The 14779-nt window shown below is 37.4% G+C and overlaps 1 protein-coding gene across 1 annotated transcript in view; it reads right to left on the reverse strand.

Annotated features, from left to right (window-relative positions):
* LOC143251087 (uncharacterized) overlaps positions 1–8851 on the reverse strand; it is a 60994-nt gene extending 52143 nt beyond the window's left edge. Inside the window, exons 1-3 of the mRNA XM_076502449.1 lie at positions 8751–8851; positions 3868–3894; positions 3272–3301 (exon numbers count right to left, since the gene is read on the reverse strand). The gene's annotated coding sequence lies outside the window, so the exon portion shown is untranslated. The remainder of the gene's footprint in view (positions 1–3271; positions 3302–3867; positions 3895–8750) is intronic.
* Positions 8852–14779: the final 5928 nt, after the last annotated feature.

Here is a 14779-nt window from a genome sequence, read left to right on the forward strand (position 1 = left end):
AGAAAACAAATGATTATGGATAACCTAGGGAACCAGGACCATCTAATCACACCCCAGCTGTGGTTAGAAAACAAATTATTATGGATAACCTAGGGAACCAGGACCGTCCAACCACATCCCAGCTGTGCTTAGAAAACAAATGATTATGGATAACCTAGGGAACCAGGACCATCAAACCACACCCCAGCTGTGGTTAGAAAACAAATGATTATGGATAACCTAGGGAACCAGGACCATCCAATCACACCCCAGCTGTGGTTAGAAAACAAATGATTATGGATAACCTAGGGAACCAGGACCGTCTAACCACACTCCAGCTGTGGTTAGAAAACAAATGATTATGGATAACCTAGGGAACCAGGACCATCCAACCACACCCCAGCTGTGGTTAGAAAACAAATGATTATGGATAACCTAGGGAACCAGGACCATCCAATCACACCCCAGCTGTGGTTAGAAAACAAATGATTATGGATAACCTAGGGAACCAGGACCGTCCAACCACACTCCAGCTGTGGTTAGAAAACAAATGATTATGGAGAACCTAGGGAACCAGGACCATCCAACCACACCCCAGCTGTGGTTAGAAAACAAATGATTATGGATAACCTAGGGAACCAGGACCATCCAATCACACCCCAGCTGTGGTTAGAAAACAAATGATTATGGATAACCTAGGGAACCAGGACCGTCCAACCACACCCCAGCTGTGGTTAGAAAACAAATGATTATGGATAACCTAGGGAACCAGGACCATCCAACCACACCCCAGCTGTGGTTAGAAAACAAATGATTATGGAGAACCTAGGGAACCAGGACCATCCAATCACACCCCAGCTGTGGTTAGGAAACAAATGATTATGGATAACCTAGGGAACCAGGACCGTCCAACCACATCCCAGCTGTGCTTAGAAAACAAATGATTATGGATAACCTAGGGAACCAGAACCGTCCAACCACACCCCAGCTGTGGTTAGAAAACAAATGATTATGGATAACCTAGGGAACCAGGACCGTCCAACCACACCCCAGCTGTGGTTAGAAAACAAATGATTATGGATAACCTAGGGAACCAGGACCATTCAACCACACCTCAGCTGTGGTTAGAAAACAAATGATTATGGATAACCTAGGGAACCAGGACCATCCAATCACACCCCAGCTGTGGTTAGAAAACAAATTATTATGGATAACCTAGGGAACCAGGACCGTCCAACCACATCCCAGCTGTGCTTAGAAAACAAATGATTATGGATAACTTAGGGAACCAGGACCATCCAACCACACCCCAGCTGTGGTTAGAAAACAAATGATTATGGATAACCTAGAGAACCAGGACCATCCAATCACACCCCAGCTGTGGTTAGAAAACAAATGATTATGGATAACCTAGGGAACCAGGACCGTCCAACCACACTCCAGCTGTGGTTAGAAAACAAATGATTATGGATAACCTAGGGAACCAGGACCATCCAACCCCACCCCAGCTGTGGTTAGAAAACAAATGATTATGGATAACCTAGGGAACCAGGACCATCCAATCACACCCCAGCTGTGATTAGAAAACAAATGATTATGGATAACCTAGGGAACCAGGACCGTCCAACCACACTCCAGCTGTGGTTAGAAAACAAATGATTATGAATAACCTAGGGAACCAGGCCCGCCAACCACACCCCAGCTGTGGTTAGAAAACAAATGATTATGGATAACAAAGGGAACCAGGCCCGCCAACCACACCCCAGCTGTGGTTAGAAAACAAATGATTATGGATAACAAATGGAACCAGGACCATCCAACCACACCCCAGCAGTGGTTAGAAAATAAATGATTATGGATAACCTAGGGAACCAGGACCGTCCAACCACACCCCAGCTGTGGTTAGAAAACAAATGATTATGGATAACCTAGGGAACCAGGCCCGCCAACCACACCCCAGCTGTGGTTAGAAAACAAATGATTATGGATAACAAAGGGAACCAGGACCGTCCAATCACACCCCAGCTGTGGTTAGAAAAGTACAATGTTTGGTGAGGGGTAAGAATTCACGAATACAAAGGTCAATGATGAAAGTCTTTAAGGTGACCCAGACAACGGTTCGTAACGTAATAAAGAATAAATTTTTGTCTGGAAAGCCCCTCCAGTGGCACAGCGATATGTCTCCGGACTTATAGTGCTAGAAACCGAGTTTCGATATCTGTGCTGGGTAAAGCACAGAGAGCTACTTGTGCTTAATAACAAACAGCAACATAGGCTGGGAAAATTAAACAAATTACTCAAGTGCTTTCACGTCATATAAGTTCAGTTGCGGTATAACTGAAGCAACTGAAGAATAAACTTGACATGCACGCTATTGTATACAAAGATATGCCGTTTTCTATCGTTGTAAGTCTGAAGACATTCTGCTGTGCCACTAGGGGGCTCTTAGTCTTGTAAGTCCGAAGACATTCTGCTGTGTCACTAGGGGGCTCTTAGTCTTGTAAGTCCGAAGACATTCTGCTGTGCCACTAGGGGCTCTTAGTCTTGTAAGTCCGAAGACATTCTGCTGTGTCACTAGGGGGCTCTTAGTCTTGTAAGTCCGAAGACATTCTGCTGTGCCACTAGGGGGCTCTTAGTCTTGTAAGTCCGAAGACATTCTGCTGTGCCACTGAGGGGCTCTTAGTCTTGTAAAAACAATATTTTGTATACAACGTATTATTGTCACTATTTTCACTGAAGTAGAAAATTCATTTTGTAGGAAGGTTGAACCTGTAAAAGAAACAGTTAAGTCGTATTGTCATGAAATTATTTGTTGTTGTTTTCTAAGTGAAAAAAATCGCACAATGGGCGATCTGCACTCTGTTTACTGAGAGGACTCGAACCAAAGACTTAAACGCTTTTAAGTCCGTAACCTTACAGCTTACCCTCTGAGGCACATCATGGAATTAAAGCTACGTTTTTCTTTGTTTGTCGTTGTTGTTTTTAATAATTTAGAATCGATAGGTCTCTTATGAACCTTTACTCTCTGTAAAGACTGTACATTTCTAATCTAAAAAAGATCCAAAGGTTTTGTGTATCATTAAAGGTTTAATTTTAGCCAAACAAAAAACGACAACTTCTGTTGCATGTGTCAACTTATTCTGTCATCTGTTTAGTCGTAACATATTAATTAAACTTGTTTAAATTTGTAGCATAAACACTCTTAACGTCATTTAGAGCAAACTAGCAGAATACACAAGTGTAACCACATAAAACAGTCGAGTAAGAAGTTACAAAAATAAACAAGTCTTACCTCGGGTATGAGTGGTAACGGTTCAGGATGCTGAAAAAAATAATTGTTGTATTAAAATTATGCAATTATTTACCTAATCTATATGCTATTACAAAAAGTCAACATAGCAAGTAACTCATTGTCAGATGTTAGGCTATGCTCGCCAGTTGTCAGTTAAAGGGTGTTTTTTTTTACTTATACTTCTTAATAATATAAATATATATACTATATTGATGTTGGTCCTAGGATTATTCTACAGCAGGTGTCTGTGATTTGCTGGCGATAAATTCAAAAATAAAAAGACTTGCAATAACTAAACATATAAATATGTCGACTTTAAACTAATGTAGCACATGGACAAAAATATATAAGTTGAGGTATGTCAGTGTTTGATCTAATGGAAATATAGCAAGAAACTCCTCTTTTTACAACCACAGTTATTTTATTGAAACCATAAGATTTGAAGCTCATATGATTTAATTAGGGAAAAGAAACGAAAGAGAAAATACTATTCACTTGTAAACCGCTGTGTCAATGAACTGAAAGAAATGATTATCTTTAAAAATCTTTATGGAGTATTAAGTTTACATGTAGATTAGAGAAAAAGGACAACTTACTTGCTTCTCATGAATACATTCTCCAAACTATAAAGAAAGAAAACATTTTCTGATAAGATACGAATAAGGAATAATTCATTAATAAATCAATATTTCTTTATTAATTATTATTACTAGTAAAACTTGATATGGAAATACATTAAGACACTTGCTGTTGGCTTCGTGTATTTTTTTGTTGATTATAATTACTAGTAAAACTTGATATGGAAATACATTAAGACACTTCCTGTAGGCTTTGTGCCCTTCACTTGAATTTTTCTTATTTCATCATTTTCACGCACGCCACTTAAGTTACGGTTTCTTGCAAATATTACGTGTGTGTATGTATTTTCTTATAGTAAAGCCTTTGTTTGTTTGTTTTGGAATTTCGTACAAAGCTACTCGAGGGCTATCTGTGCTAGCCGTCCCTAATTTAGCAGTGTAAGACTAGAGGGAAGGCAGCTAGTCATCACCACCCACCGCCAACTATTGGGCTACTCTTTTACCAACGAATAGTGGGATTGACCGTCACATTATAACGCCCCCACGGCTGAAAGGGCGAGCATATTTGGCGCGACCGGGATGCGAACCCGCAACCCTCAGATTACGAGTCGCATGCCTTAACACGCTTGGTCATGCCGGACCTATAGCAAAGCCACAACAGGCTATCTGCTGAGCTTATCGAAAGGAATCGAACCCCGGATTTTAACGTTATAAATCCGTAGACTTACCGTTGTACCAGCGGGGTACGTTATGTGTAATAAATAAATAAAAAAAAAACAACTTACGTAGACGTAAGTTTTTTAAAATAAAACTGCACGTAAGATAAATAATAAATTATAGTAATGTATTTATAATAGTATACGGGGTATGAAACAGGCGCGAGCATTTATTGTACAAGATGGTTTTACCAGCTGAAAAAAGAACTTCACAAACATGAATAATAAAACCCGTAGTAAATAAGAAAGTTGCTAACAGGTCTTTATAGCAGCCTATAAAACGATCCAAAGCTAAATTATTGAAAAATGAAATAAATTTAAAGTTGCAATGAAGGCAAACTTAGCTAAGTATGCAGAAACGTCTGAATGCGTGTTCACAAAGTGTTTTGAAAGAACTTCGAAAGCGTATTTTAAACCTAAGTAAGTCGAGAAAGTGCAGGCCAATTGCATTTAGTGTAGTTTTCATTTTTATTAGGAAATTACATGAGAGTTTAGGGTTGTTTGTGTGAAATACTTTGCAAGTAAGAAAAACTAAAGTTGAAATCGAAGCCATTTGAAGACAGTCGTTTCGTGGTAACACAACGATATTACGCCATCGTATAGCATGTGAATTGAAAAGATTGACTAAGCAAAATTCAGATATGGTAATTTTGAATGGAAAAGTTAATATGCAATCCGAGCGCCTCAGACAAAGATCTTTCTAGCGATATGAGGGTTGTAGCGTTTGATCGAGAAATTTGCGAGAACAGTTCTGAGCGAACAATTTTATTTATCTGTTTTTCTTGATATGAATTTAGGTTTAAAATACTTTAACAAACTACAACGGAAAAGCCAATATGGGTCGTTCAGAAACTGTTGTTTCTATTTACCTGATTAAATAACGAAATAAATATTTTGAGTCATTAGGAGAGGTGGCCGTACAGGTTTAAGGCAGGAAGAGTAAATGAACTTACGGGGTAACATTTATTAACTCGTTATAAAACTTTTCCTTGATCAAAAGATATTTACAACAGTTGTAAATTACACTGAATAAAATTATATTTCATTTATTAATCATAACGATACGACTTCTTTCTTACACTGTTATATTTATCAGGTTTATACATATAAAACGGGCCCGGCATGGCCAAGTGGGTTAAGGCGTTCGACTTGTAATTTGAGAGTTGCGAGTTCGCATCACCGTAGTCTCAAACACCCTCGCTCTTTCAGTTGTGAGAGCGTTATAATGTGACGGTCAAACCCACTATTCATTGTTAAAAGAGTAGCCCAAGAGTTAGCGGTGGGTGGTGATGACGAGGTGCCTTCCCTCTAGTCTTACACTGCTAAATTAGGGACGGCTAGCGCAGATAGCCCTCGTTGAGCTTTGCGCAAAATTCAAAAGCAAACAAATAAATGTTAGATTTTTAAAGGAAGATGTAAAACAAGCACATATATTTTGCTAAATTTATTTAATCAAACCAAGCTCCTTTAGACTCAAAACACTTCTGCTAACGAGTTGTTAGTTTATAAATATTATATTTGAAGAACTGGACATCACCTGATGCAATGAAGTCTTCTAAAGAGATTTCATTTGATCTTTTGTTTGGAAACATTTTTTCCTTTAAAAATATCCAAATATTTAAAAAGGTGATAATCCACCGGGAAAAGATCTAATAAATATGTTGGATGAGGTAAAGTTTAATGCTGAAGTTTATTTAGCTTTTGGACACTAATGCACGAAACGTGAGGTCAAGCATTGTCATGAAACAGCATGGATCCACTGTGATTGACTATTGACTATTGCTGGATGTTTTCATGACAACCTTTCGTGTATAATTTCAAGTTCACAGTAATATTTCTCTGCTGTGTTTGATCCTCCTGAGTTTTGGAATAAATAATATATGGATCACACCTGCTGATGACAACCAAACACTGACTAAAAGTTTTGTTGTGGTGAAAAGCTGCTTTTGACAAATGTTTTGGTGTTTTGTCTCGATCATTGTCAATTGTCATAATGATTCCATTTTGCATCACAGATGAAAATTCTATAGAGAAACGGGTCGTATTTGTTGTGTGTAAGGAGTGAGGAACAAATTTCAACTCGTCTTCTTTGATGGTTTTCACTCAATTCATGAGGTATCCACATTACCAGTTGCTTCAAGAAACTGTTGAATAATGAACATTAAGTTTGTCGGCAAGTTCTGTCACAGTTTGACAGGCACCTGATCCAGCTAAGACCTTCAATTCTTCCTCATTAATGGCTGTCTAAGAATGGCCCCAAGGTTCATTTTCAAAGCTTTTGTCACCAGAACAAAACCTAAGCCAACTCTGTGCTATGCGATCATTAGCTGTGTCATCACCAGATGCATGGTTGATATTACGAGCTGCTATCGCCACATTGTGACCAAGTTTGAAAGAAAATTATACGAATATCAATTTTATTCACGGTGACAAATATCAATATAAATATTATTTAGTTTCTGAAATAAGTAAAATAAAGTTGGCTTGGGATGAACCAGACAATATACTATATTATTCTGACAAATTTAAAACGATGCTTTTCTTTCAGCCACTAAGATTCTAGTTTTAGATTTGCACACGAAAATCCAACATTTCATATACAACAGCCTGATATATATATCAATCAGTTACTTTTGTAAAATGTATATTAATTTTTGGCTAATATGTCTAGTTGGGGTCATTTATATTTCGTTTCAAATCAAATATTTATGCTGTAATATTTCTGACGTACTTCTATTGTTTGAGTCAATCTCAGATTGCTCGAATTGTGTCACCACGCTCGCCCTTTCAACTTTCGAGGCATTATAATATAAAGGCTAATCCCATTATTCGTTAGTAAAAAGAGAAGCCCAAGAATAGGCAGCGGATGGCGTTGACTAGTTGCCTTCCCTCTAGTCTTACACATCTATATCAGGTACGGCTAGCGCAGATAGCTCTTGTGTAGCTTTGCGCGAAATTCAAAAACAAAACAAACAATCAATCAAATCAAAACAAACCAATTGAATTAATATCTTATGCAATATACGATAAACTGAGACGAAACAAGACACATTGCCTGCATGCATGTCTGAAACATTTGGCCTAATTCTTTTCGCGTATTTATATGAGGGCGTGAACTGGCCTAATTTTAAAGTAAAGTAATAGTAAAGCTATGAAAACGTAGCGGCAAGTTTTCTTTGTGCCTTTATTTCGACGGTATTTGTTCTCGTTTGGTTTGGAAATGTAAAGCATAACGTATCGTGTTTATTCCTGTACGTAGTGCCGTATTATTGTTTCATAACGAGCCAAATATAAACCAAAATACATAGGTATTCGGTAGAAAATCTGTATTTAGGCGTTTAGCTATAACGGCCACCACTGCAAACTTGTGGACCTCTTACAGGTATCTTTAGCCCCCCACTAGTACAGCGGTATGTCTCCGGATTTACAACGCTAAAATCAGGGGTTCGATTCCCCTCGGTGGGCTCAGCAGATAACTCAATGTAGCTTTGCTATGAGAAAAACACACACACAGGTATCTTCATACGATAAAAAACATTTGGCCCGGCATGGCCAAGCGTGTTAAGGCGTTCGACTCCTCATTCGAGGGGCGCGGGTTCGAATCCCAATCGCACCAAACATGCTTGCCCTCCCAGCCGTGAGGGCGTTATAATGTGACGGTCAATCCCACTATTCGTTGGTAAAAGAGTAGCCCAAGAGTTGGCGGTCGGTGGAGATGACTAGCTGCCTTCCCTCTAGTCTTACCCTGCTAAATTAGGGACGGCTAGCGCAGATAGCCCTCGAGTAGCTTTGCGCGAAATTCAAAACAAACAAACAATGAAAAACATTTGTTTTATTTCAGTATCGTTTAATTCATCAATAATGAAACGCCGACTAGAAGTTTAATAAATACGCTACAATACGAAAAAACAAACAAATTTGGCTGTCAATTAATAACGTTTATAGTTTATAAGAGACTAACTGGTTTCACTCAAGCTGACAATTCATCAGGACAAACAAGTGTTAAGCGATTTAGGCTTAGCAAAAAAATTCAGGATAATTCGAGTCTGCGCCATGAGGGGGTGTTCACGCGAGAATATATAAACATAATTGTTGTATTACACACTTTTAACACTCATAATCACGTTTAGAGATATAACAATTAAATAAACAAATTATAATAAAAAAAACTAACGTCACACTTACCGTTCTTCTAACTCCATGGTCAGTGCAAACAAACTTGAAAACACTGAATCGTGGGCATTGGGGGAGCTCCTCTCACGGCATTCCCAGTAAGTCTGATTCAGCTGTGAAAAAAATGTATTAGAAACTATGTCCGTGATATATATATACTAGAAGTGCCTAAGCAGGATAGTTGAAAGTGTTTCAAGAATAATTAAAACTAAAATAAAGAGTAACAACAATTTTTTTCTTGTTGTTAAAGTTCAAAGATCATGCTATGTTATAGCCATTCATCTCGTAATTTGTAGCATGCGCACGTTTTACTGACGTCACTACAGTACAGATTATAACGTTATGTGACGTTTTAGTGGTACTGACTGACTAACAGGTAACGCACTACTGTATAACCACAGTGGTTGTAACTAGTGACCCTTCCAGGCACGCGTCTCCCCCCACCCCTGGCACGACGGTGTATCGCAGACACACAACGCTAGAAAAAGGGTTTTGAAACCCATGGTGAGCAGAACACAAGTATCCCTTCGTATAGCATTTTACTCAACTCTAAACAAACAAGCAAATCCTCCAGGTGGCCTACGGACTCCTTTCGGAGGATTAAAACTTACATAATAACAATATAGTTCTAACTGTAACACAAATACACTTACAGACAACAACAGAGACTCAGGAACCTTACTAATAACCTTTATCAACACTTTATGCGAATACAAGAACCACATATGTTTCTGTTAGGGCGCTATTAATTATTAAATTCGTTTTTGTTTCTGCTTTGCACCACCCCTGTAAACATTGTTTTAGCGCTTAAAACTAAACACATAGTTTACCTTGAAGTGACCATACTTGCTGAGACAGTCGACAAATCTGGGAAATTTAGAGCCTGAAAACAAAAGATAAATTTCGTGATTGAAAGCGCTTCCCAGACTAAAATAAACAAATATAAATATTTTCACAGAGGTATTTTATATTTCTATGGAATATCTAAATATCCAGACACATTGAACTATCTTATGGTCTATTCTAACACAAAATAAACTTTCTGAATGCCAGGTTCAAATTGGAAGAAATTTCAAGATATCGTATAGCCACTCCCAGTGGCACGACGGTATGTCTGAAGATTTACAAAGGGTTTCAATACCCTTGGTAGGTAGAGCACAAATATCCTGTAGCGCAGCTGTGTGCTTAACTTAAAACAAAAACATTGTATACAAGAGATTTATGCTGAATATACATATACGTAATGGAATAATAGTTTTCAAGGAAAATCGCTTTCTAATCGCGAGAAGGTTTTTAATCTTGACAGATCCCTGAACAAGATAAAAATAATCTTAACTGCAAATCGCTTAATGATTTTCCTTTCTACAAATTATGTTTTAACGAACAATAATTATGGCACAGTATGAACATATAACATTCCATTTTGTTAATCTGCGCAGATCACCTAATGTTTTTTTTATCTTATTTTTGTTTAAATGTAAGCTCAATATATTTCTTCTCAAGACAATTATCGGTTTGCCAAGACTGTCTGGCTTTTAGTGATAATGTTCTACATATGAAATTCTATTCAAACGTAATGAACTTTTCAACCCAATTTTCATTTGGTCCCATCGCTACAAGATGTGTAATTACTTATTTATGTCAAAATTACCAAACTTTGAAAGTAAACGATCGGTTGATACATTCAAAACTACATAATAGCTAAATTTAGAATAAACACGTGCCCATTTACGTATAATTTAACAGAATTAGTTAAGCATTTAAAATTCATTGAGCGTTGCTAATGAATATTATCTTTGTTTAGACTCTCATAGCTGATTTTGTTTTGAAACGCCACCTATTGACACGAACTCCACAAAATAACGTTATATTTGCACAGACGCTCACTCTCTAATATAGGAGTTTATTTTGTTTGTTTGTTTTGGAATTTCGCACAAAGCTACTCGAGGGCTATCTGCGCTAGCCGTCCCTAATTTAGCAGTGTAAGACTAGAGGGAAGGCAGTTAGTCATCACCACCCACCGCCAACTCTTGGGCTACTCTTTTACCAACGAATAGTGGGATTAATCGAAACATTATAACGCCCCCACGGCTGGGAGGGCGAGCATGTTTGGCGCGACGCGGGCGCGAACCCGCGACCGTCAGATAACGAGTCGCACGCTCACGCGCTAGGCCTTGCCGGGCCTATAGGAGTTTAATCCTTAACTACTTTAGTGTTCATATTTTAACAATAGTACACTTACTACATAGCAACCGTTGTCCAGGTCCTTTTCCTTCTACACTGCCAGCAATGAGTCCGTAAGATACCAGTGTTACGAGTAAAATATTCATTTTCGACTTTCTGAAAGTAAAGTCGATTTATTTAAAGATGACCGTTTATTCCACCAGGATGATCCACAGAAAATGTAATAACTAAACAGAAATGAACATTAAGTAAATATATCCTTCGTTGATAGCGAGCGAACGTTTTCTTGTAGCAAACCCAAATCGAGCTATCTGCTGTGTCCACCGAGAAGAATCGAACAGCTGACTCTGGCATTGTAAACTTTAAGACTTACCACTGTCCCACCGAGGGGACTGTCCATATGGTGGACACGTGTTTACATTTCTAAATATATTCACATAAAACAACTATACATTTCAATAAGTAGTGAAAGTATGTTCTTTGTTTATCTCCTGCATAATTATGTTCTAGCGTGTTGAAATGTGGATCGAAAAGTCCAAGGTCCGAGCCATCATACACTTTTGACTGTAAACCTGCTATTCAATTTGATGACTTGGATTTAACAACCTCTGTGGCTCTGTGAGTACTGCACTGATCAGCTATTCAAAGCTAAAGGGAGACTACATTTGAGCCCTAAGGGTCATCTGGACTGGTCATTTAGGAAGGCTGCGCATGAGGGAATAGTCGGTTTAAAAATCTAAACCGAGAGCATTTATTATTGAATTATCCTGTATGATAGAAGAAACTTCATATACTCATAACACCACGTAACACAATTTTTACTTGTTCCTGGGCAGAAAGTGTTATTTCCCAATTGCTTATGATTAAATGGAAAAGACCTATTTTTATCTTCAAACTTTGCTTTTGTGACCTGGGAGCGTATAATGAAAACATGATGGGAGACTGTACTTGGAGGCAGATACATGAAGGTGATTTACAATACAGTCGCAAATCTCGAAAAACTACTCACTTATAAACATTTTTGTATAACTTTAGTGTAAATACATTTAAATCTTGATTCATATGTTGTTTTATTCAGACCTTATGTAAATAAATATGTGCAAATTTGCGCGTTTTTACATAGAAAATAGGTTAATTTCTAAATTTCACTATCCAGGTCACAAAATCAAAGTTTGAAGGGAATAATGTCAATTTTCTGTAGTTTTACAACATAAGCAATTAAGAAATAACACATATTATCCAGGAACAAAATTTGTGTACATAGTGTCATATAAGCCTCCCTGTGACTCAGAGGTAAGTCTGAGGAATTATAACAATAAAATTGAATTTCGATATCCGCGGTAGAGAAAAGCACAGATATTTAATTTCTGTAGCGCATATTGGTGTATATATGATATATTAATACTAGAAATAAATGACATTACAATGCCAAAATGTTGTTTTTATTTAATTAGACATTCAATGTATCACTTATTTCTGTGAAGTTAAGCACAGAGCTACGCACTGGACTATCTGTGTTCTATTCACCATGGGTATCGAAACTCGGTTTCTTGGGTTGTAAAGCCGGAGACATACCGATAAAAATAATATTCTGGTTTTATAAGGTCGTTTATTTCTGGTATTAATATGTTCTAGAGTAGTGGTTCCCAACCAGGGGTGCGAGATAACATTTGTTTTAGCCAACTTTATCTTTATTCTTAAATAAATAGTTACTGTGAGGGGTGCGAGAACATATTAAAAATGTTTAGGGGTGCGGGGCATAAAAAAGGTTGGGAACCACTGTTCTAGAGCATGGTTTTTTTTAAGGTATGTTCCGCTGAGCCCTTGGGCTTCGCCATAGTTATCTGGGGCTCCGCGAGGAAATTTAAAATGTTAATATTTTTTACTAAAACCATAAAATTGAATTAGAATACGCTGTACAAAAAAGTAAAATATATCTTTAATATAACACGTTTATCGCGTATTGGGCCTTTTACTATTCTATTTTGCCTATTGACGATTTTATTTAGCTTAGGCAGAGTTCTCGAGGTGAAAGTGTTAATACAATCTTAATTAACTTCGATAGTGGCCTCACTGGCTGTTAGTAAGTGTGGTACCATCTCAAGGTCGCATGCGTCATTGGATATGCAAAATAGTCTAGTAATTTTTGTATGAAACATCGGTCAGTCTCGGGTAGTGATGCCAACTGTCTTTTAAAATCCAGATTTGGTTTAGCAGCTGAATCTCGAACAAAAATGAAAAATGACGTCATAGCTGAAACTTGTCCAAATTTGAAACATTGTGATGCAACTAGGTGCAGTATCAATTATTTCAATCTCAAAATATATTTATATGAAGCATAATTATATTTACGACAATTATAATTGGTAATTGTTAGATTAGGTTAGGTTGGTTGCAGTTGAATTAGACAAACTTGATACCGTTGTCTCCACGAGATCATGTTTCATTTTGTTTAATTTCGTTCGAGATTTAGACGCACGTCAGATCTGGCTTAATATTTTGTTATTTGGGTTAAAATTTTCTGTTAAAAAACAAAAAAAATGTAATAATAATAAGTTTCCTTTAGAAAAATGTATTATTCTATCGACCTAGCCTTTCATCATAAATGTTTATTTCTGACTTATGGCAACACTTATCTTTGGTCAGCATGTCATTGAATGATAATAAAACTCAAGTGCTTGAAGGAGTTTCAGTAAGAAGCTATTCTGATATAAAAATACGTTTTTAGACAAATTAATAATTAGTTGTCACCCTTATAATGGGTAAGTGACTGAAAATAAGTAATAAATCTGATACGAGTAAAATTCCTCCTAGGCCTAACACGAATTCATCAGAGTTATCATCGCGTGCAAGCACTTTAAGGCAGGATGACGCAAGAAATACTAAAACAAGAAATAAAAGAAAGTGTGATGAAAGTTTTATTTAATACGGTTTTACATGGACAGGTAATGAAGATGGACCTAGTGGGTTGCGTGTTGAACGTGGAACAGCGTTGAGTAACAGTAGTTTGCATCCAGCAAAGTTAAAACGGCATCTAAAAACCAAACACTCCCAATTAAAAAATCCAACTTCCGAGTATTTCAAAAGAAATTGTTTGCAATTAAATACAAGGAAAGCTACATTTCGTTTGTTTGTCCATTAGGACGACAAGGGTGATTTTATTGCTTCATATCGTGTTAGTTACTGTGTTGCGAAAGGAGGTGAACCTCATACAATTGCAGAAGATTTCATAAAACCATGCCCAAAAGATTTGGTCGAGTGCACGATAGATGAGAAATTTCTTAAAAACATGAACTCTGTGCCCCTTTCTGACAACTCGGTTTCTCGAATAATCAAGGATATGTCAGCAAACTGCTTAACGGAGTTAATAAGGCGAGTAAAAGCGAGTCCAACTTTTTCGCTTCAGATGGAAGAATCAACAGATGTCGTAGGTTATGCGATGTTGTTTGTGTTTGTTCGCTGTATTCATGAAGCTAGTTTTGAAGAAGACATGCTAATTTGCAAACCTTTGCCTACATAAACACAACAGACAAATAAATATTTAAACTGATCGATTTATTTATGGAAGAACATGAGATCCAATAGCAGCTTTGCTCAAGTGTTTGCACTGATGGGGCTGCAGCTATGATTGGAAAATTTTCAGGCGCAGTGTCACAGATAAGTAGGAAAAGTCCGGAGATCGAGAGTATCCACTGCTGTCTTCATCGTCTTGCACTTGCGGTGAAAAGAATGCCTGAAGACTTGAAAGAGGTATTGGGTGATGTCATAAAAATAGTTAATTTTATAAAATCAAGACCACTCAATGCGAGGATCCTCAGTTTACTCTGTGAGGATACGGGAAGTCTGCGTAAAAAGTT

Source organism: Tachypleus tridentatus, chromosome 5 (genome assembly GCF_004210375.1).
Source record: "Tachypleus tridentatus isolate NWPU-2018 chromosome 5, ASM421037v1, whole genome shotgun sequence".
Lineage (NCBI taxonomy): Eukaryota > Metazoa > Arthropoda > Merostomata > Xiphosura > Limulidae > Tachypleus > Tachypleus tridentatus.